Genomic DNA, 7,032 nt, shown 5'->3' with positions numbered 1-7,032 from the left:
TCTGCTTATTCATGCAGCAATGACACAGATTTCCAAAGAAAGAGGACGTATGGTTAAAGCTAGAAAAAAATGCCTACTCTGTGCTCAGGCAGAAAATCTGATATTTTAAATATGTCCCTAAAAGGTTTATATTCCTTGGCTCACAGAATCAGACATTACATTTTTGTTGTTATGGCAGATTTCATGGTGTAATAGACAGCACTATGTAACTCACAGCAATAAAGCTCAGTGGACTTTGCAATTGATGATTTCGTCACTGTGTACAACTGCACTGAATTGCTCTTTAACAAAAGCTTCTCCACATTTGCTTTTGAAGTTTAATTCAAAAGTTGGCTGCAGAATAACCATTTGTCAGAGGGAACAATAAGTGTCAACTTTCACCTATGCTCGGTCGAAAAAGTGGCCGTAATCTTGTTGACACCAATTCTACAATTTCATGGAAAGGTTCCCTTCAGTGCTGCACCAAAAACTGCGAAATGAACGGAGAAAGGCCGATTAGCTCAGTTGGTCAGAGCGTGGTGCTAATAACGCCAAGGTCATGGGTTCGATCCCCATATGGGCCATGTGGGTTTTGTTTGATGAATGACCCCTTGTCAACAAACCACCTGTTTGAACTTGTGTTGCTTATAACATTGCTTGTAAATCACAATCTGCTAAGACATGTTCCAAGTACATGAGAGTGTGTTCTTGATTACAAAACTTTACCCATGGATTTGTGCTTGTTTACAAATCTTGGACAATGCAGAGAAAAGTATGAAATCAGAGGGACTCTGGCATTAGTGTAAGGCTCTCGATCGCTGTGTGAATAGGTCAAAGAAGCAATTCCAGAGGCATGCAGACAACCTGCATCCTCCCCATCAAATTATAGCCAGTTAGGTGTCTGGCAGTGCCAGGGAGTTCAAATCCTTTAGTCTGAAATGTGTTGGGATATGATTATGCCTGCCACTGAGGTCTGACAGCTCCACAGTTGCCTTGTGAAAAGAATACAGTATAGACCGGCACCCACATACATTACTGTACACATCAGAGATCAGCGCAGGAATATCAGTTTGTAAACCCGCCAAATCTGCCCCCACAGGCTCCCTGAGTTCTACTAATCGCTCCAACACCTTGTTTCAACCTCAGTTTCTTTTTTTTTGAAGCGCATGAGGCAGCTTCAGCTATTTCCACAGGCAATCATATTAGATGTGCCATCAGTAACCAGACATGTGACTTTATTTTATTCCCCATTCTTCCATAAGAGAGGATTTCACACAGGCCAAATTTTCAGCCGTATGCGCCTGCAGGAATTTCACAACACCAAGTAGTGTAGACTTCAGAAATGTGTTGTCATCTATAAAATGGCAGGTCACAGCCAAGAAGGCATCCACATTAAGAGATGTCCACATGTCTGCTGACAAACTCATTGCAGGAATTTTCTGGACCTCAGCTTTGGCCTTCTCTTTCTCTTATTGACATTTGGCCTCAACCATGGCCTTTACAGTCTAAAGGGAAGGAAGAAAATAATTATATATATTTTTAATACTACTCTCATAATGTATCCATGTCACCACACATACCTTCCTAGTTAGGAGAATATAAGTTGAATCCAATTTTGCTACCAAGTCCCTGAAGCTTTTATCCTCAACTATGCTAAATGGCTGTGTGTCTCTAACTATCATGGGGACCAAAGCCTCATCCAGCTCTTCCTTTCTGGTCACTGCTTTGTAAAGATTAGATTATACTTTGTCACCAAAAAATATAGTACTCACCAATGAAATTCACTTTATAATCCAATCCAAACTGCAAATAACATGTAAGGTGCAGAGAATAATGCAATATATATATATATATATATATATATATATATATATATATATATATATATATATATATATATATATATATATATATATATATTTATGTATATAGAGTATATACACATTTTATATACATGTGCATAATAACGTTAACACCTTGTGACAACTGATAAATAAGCCAAATGACATTGGCAAGGGTGACAGTAGGAAAAACTCACTGGAATGGTGGAAGGGACTTGGAAGGTGTCAGACTCAAAAGGGAACTCATCCTCCTTCGGTTAACCCTGGATAAACCTGGGCAAAGATGAGTTGGGTAGAGGATGGCTGACAAATTGTAAGCATGAAAGATACACTACAGCATTCCTACACAAAGACATCATAGGAGATAGAAACAGAGCACAGTTCACCTGGATAGAACACCTGGGTAGAAATACAGTAACTCATTATTATAACAGTACAAAGAAATGAAATGTGGATCATCCAGGTGAGGTTCATCTGCTAATCTGCACATAAATATTGTTTGTGACAGTGCAGAATGTTGCAGGTAAATGGAGGGCAAGGTGCTGTCATTTTAAGCATTTTAAGGCAGGTCCAGGAAGGAGAAACCCCAGCAGGTAGGAAGAGTTAGTGGGGAGCACAGATAGCACAGCACTCCAGAATCATGTACTGGAGCATGGTGTGTCCACTGGGGGGAGGTGGGGTGGTTGGAAGAGCATAAAAGACTGTTGTTACTGCAAAGATTCATTTAGACCTTTCATTTGGACTGTTATTCTTTTTTTAGGGGGCGGGGGGGGCATGTATTTAATGAAATAATAACGAAAAATTAATAGATGAATTCATACCAACTCAAATTTGCTGGTAAAGAAATCATTTGTAAGGTAAAAGTTATTTTAAGAGTGATGTTAAGGAATTTTTTTAAATGTTAATTATAATTTCATTAGAATAATTCTAACATCTACGGGATGATCTGAGGGTTAAAGAAAAAAGAGGTGGACCTTATGGGCAATAAAGCAAAAGTCATTATTGTAGTACAAGACCCTTTGTTCTAGCTAAGTGATCTGCTGCATCTCAGTTTGAGTCATGTAGAATTCTAAAGACAGAAAGTCTTTATTCTGGCATAAAATAAAACTGAAGGGGGAAACATACTTTGAGTTAGTACCAGTAGTTATTGATTGTACACAAAGTCCAGTATGCATCCAAATGTAATCAAGAGATATCTGTTGGTAGCTGAACATCTCCAACTCGTACAATGCAATGTTTCTTCTTTGTGTCAAATGAACTTAACAATTCAAACATCCATAACTGGCCGTGTTTCTTGCCAACATACTGGTGTTTGGACTTATGGGATTACATGTCTGTTGCCTTCAATAGCTTAGTTGGTAGAGTGGAGGACTGTAGAATTTAAAACTGTTATCCTTAGTCTGTCAGTTAAAATCTGACTCAAAGGAAGTTTGTTTTTTCACATACAAGCTTCTTTTTTAAGTGAGCAAAAAGAGCATCCCCTGACCAGGAATCAAGCCCAAGTCGCAGTGGTGAAAGTGTTGAATCCTAGCCACTCACCCACCAGCAATAAAGCTCAGATGCTTCTGACAAACATTTTTCAAACTCTGTATTCCTAGTATACTGACGATGTTTGTATGCATACTGGACTTGGTATGCATGAGCATTAGGAGGTCATAAAGAGAGGTATTCATATTTCTTTTTATTCCACATAAAAATTAAGTTTGAAAGAGAATCCTAGCCACTAGCTCACCAGGGATAAAGGTGACAGTTTCCTCTGACATGAACATGAGCTACATTCATTGGTAACATTTTGATCGAAACCAGGCAAAAGTATTTAGTCACTAGCTGAAATAGCTCAGCTGGGTGAGTGTTAGATTGAATATCAAAAGACTCCTAGTTCAGTCCTGGGTTTTGGTAGCTGTGCAAGACCAAGCTCCTCATCAAACTGTCCTCTTTTTAAGAATATTTCATAAACTTTTACATTCCTTTCCTAAAAACGAATGACATTACTGTTTTTACGCTATTGTTAGAAGTCATAGTGTAATAGTGCTCTAGACTTTGAATTCAGTGATCCTACTTAAACTTTAGTGGAATTTGCACTTCCTTATGATATGTTTCCTCACTGCACAGAGAGCCATTTGAACATTGGCTTCTGTATAAACGCTTTTGAAATGTTTTTCATTAGTTGTCTACTGGCCAAACCACTGGACAAGGGGAGGGTAGGTGTCAGCTTGCATGTATGCTTGTGTTGGTATCCTGGTTCACACACTCCCTGTGTTTTCATGGAATGGGGCCTACCTCAGCTTCCTTTGGCTCATGGATGGGCTTTGTCCTACCAAAAAAGGTGATGCAAATAAGTCATCTGCTTACTAAAGTTCTTGAAAATCACACTCTGCGAAGAGGCATTGCATAATGCAAAAAAACCTTCAGAAACAATACACTCTAATGACAGCAACCAACATACTTAATACAGGAGTGACCTCAGGGGTGATCTCATCCAAAGGCCACAACAGGAACAACAGGCTTAAGAAGGGACACATGAAATGACCTCAAAACACAAAAGTGAGCAGGTAAGTTGAGTTGATATGTGACTTCATTAATGTGCTTGGTAATTTCATATGGACCGATATACTTGGGACCTAACCTGCGACATGACCCCGGCTTGCGGTAGTCCTGTGTAGAGAGCCACACTCTGTCACCAGGTTGGTATATCGGGTTCTCCCCTCTGTGCCTGTCCGCAATTTCCTTATACGTTCAGAGAACTCATACAATACACTGATCTGTTTCCTCCCATACCCTTTCGCTCCGCTGCATCCACTCATCCACAGCGGGGAAACCAGCTGATATGGAAGTCCATGGGACATTTGAGGCTGATAACCTAAAATACAATAAAAAGGAGTCAAGCCAGTGGATGAACTAGTAAGTGAATTTTGGGCCATTTCTGCCAATAAGAGGAACTTGGACCGGTCTGATGGATTGTTCATATAAAAACAATGTAGGAATTGGCCATTTGACTGTGGATGTAAAACTAATAGCTACCCCGATGTGTTCAATATAGGAAGCCCAAACTCGAGATGTGAATTGATGTCCCCAATATGATATTATGTCCTCTGGGATGCCAAATATACGGAACACCTGGTTAAACAAGGCTTCCACAGTTTGGCAGGCTGTAGGCATACTCGGAAACACAATGAACCACACACCCCTGGAGAATCCATCAACTACAGTGAGGACAGAGAGGTCAGTAACGCAATCTAAGGTGATGTGAGACCAAGGACTTTCTGGTACGGGAAGAAGCATGAGCTTTCCTGTGGGTAGGGTCTTAGGCATCTTGCTTTGACTGCAAATTGAACATGAAGAAACATACTTATAAATATCGCTTGTCATAGCCCTGAACCAGCGAAGAATGAGCCCACTTCAACAGATGGTCACAGCACAAGGTAGGTAATGTTTTCCCGACAGACATTCCATTGGGATGACTGTGTCTTGTATGGCCTGTTTATTCCATCATCTATTTTATATACACTTGTCTATTTAATCATCTATTGTAACTTGGACTTGTCGTATCGTTGTGAAAGTACAGCTCCTACCCCGATGTTAGCAGCATCAGCTTCCACGACAAATGGAATGGAAGGATCAGGATGTCGACGTATGCTAGTCGTGGTAAAAGCTTCTTTCAGTTTCCTGAATGCTTGATCAGCCTCCTGATTCCAAAGTAGCTTGGTCATTGCTCCTTTCAGGAGGGCTGTGAGAGGAGCTGCAATGCTGCTAAAATTCCATATGAAGCATCGGTAAAAGTTTGCAAATCCCAAGAATCTCTGGAGTTTTTTAACTATAATAGTAATGGGCCACTGGAAGATGGCTTTGATCTTCTTATCATCCGTAGTGATTTCACCATGGCTGATCACGTATCCTAGAAAAGTTATAGTTGGAAGGTGGAACTCACATTTCTTTCCCTTTACAAACTCAATAAACTTTTACTCTTTACTACTCAATGCATAAAGCTGTCTGTGTTTGATGTGCTCTCATTTTCCCACCACATCCATTTAGCAGTACTTCTGAATCACCGAAATGGCTTAAAACAGCTGAGGGGATGTTTGAAACTGAGTGATAAGATGTTCAGCAATTTATATATGATAATACAAGGCAGTAAATTAAATTGGGCTGAACTGGACAATAGTACCTGGCATGAAAAGTATGTCGTAGAGAGAGTAACAAAAAACTCAACCTCTCACCTCGCGCTCTGAGATGTCTCCGTCACTGTCTGTAGTGTCCTCTAGGATACTGCTGCCCTCACTAAAGTGTGTCACCCTGACCGGGTCAAACATCTCTTGAACATAATAACTACACAATGGAAAATCAGCTTCAAGTGCTGCACTGAGCAAGAGTGCACTGTAAATGGCCAGATATAAATGGCAATGTCAGTAGTAAATTTATATATGCAGTCATGGAACAGGACCTAGCTGTAGAGCACAGCTTTAAGGTGCATATTATGATGTGCTCTTACCAATCATCCTCCTGGCTGTGTCTTGCTCTTTTGGCCAAATGTTTCTCTTCCAAAGCAGACAGACCAGACTTGCTGCATATTACTCCGTGCACTATAAATAAACCACATGTATAATGCCTTGTAAACAATGGAACAAGGGAAATTTGAATTGTGACTACTCTGTTAAAGGGGCGGATAAGGCAACCCACCCAAACCCCCCCGAAAGCTGTTCTGTTATCCCTAATTGCTATGCAATAGTCCTGTGATTAACTCAAAGGCTGGAGAAGTTTCCCCTTTCTCTACTTGAATCCTGAAGGCTGTTCGGTTCTGTCGCCCACAATCCATCCTGTGTAATTAAACATTCACATCATAACTCGACCCCGTGCAATAGGGCAAACTCACTCGGATGGGGAAAGGATGACAGACTACCTGTACTGCTGCCGCAACTCTGCGGCCATTCCAACAACATCCACATACATTCCAGCAATATCCTATTATAGGACACAGTGGGCTTAAGTACACCCATGTAATAGCATGTTGGACCTTCTTTGGCCTCCAGAACTGCAGCAATTCTTTCTGGCATAGTTTCCACTATGTGCTGAAAATACTCTGCAGGAATCTTGGTCCAATCTTCATAGGATATTTTCTCTCAAATTACATGGAGGGACTGACATGTTCTAAACTGCCTGTTATACTCTTACAGCCGCTTTGAAATACAAAAAAAAACATATTTATCTTCCACTC

General features: G+C 40.4%; 1 non-coding gene across 1 annotated transcript; it reads left to right on the top strand.

Moving 5' to 3' along the window:
- Positions 1–489: 489 nt before the first annotated feature.
- On the top strand, positions 490–563 carry trnai-aau (transfer RNA isoleucine (anticodon AAU)). The gene has a single exon. It is a non-coding gene; the product is annotated as a tRNA-Ile (tRNA).
- Positions 564–7,032: the final 6,469 nt, after the last annotated feature.

This window comes from Electrophorus electricus, chromosome 5 (assembly GCF_041902795.1).
Source record: "Electrophorus electricus isolate QZ-2024a chromosome 5, ASM4190279v1, whole genome shotgun sequence".
NCBI classification, from domain to species: Eukaryota; Metazoa; Chordata; class Actinopteri; order Gymnotiformes; family Gymnotidae; genus Electrophorus; species Electrophorus electricus.
This window is presented reverse-complemented; position numbering and strand designations above follow the sequence as displayed.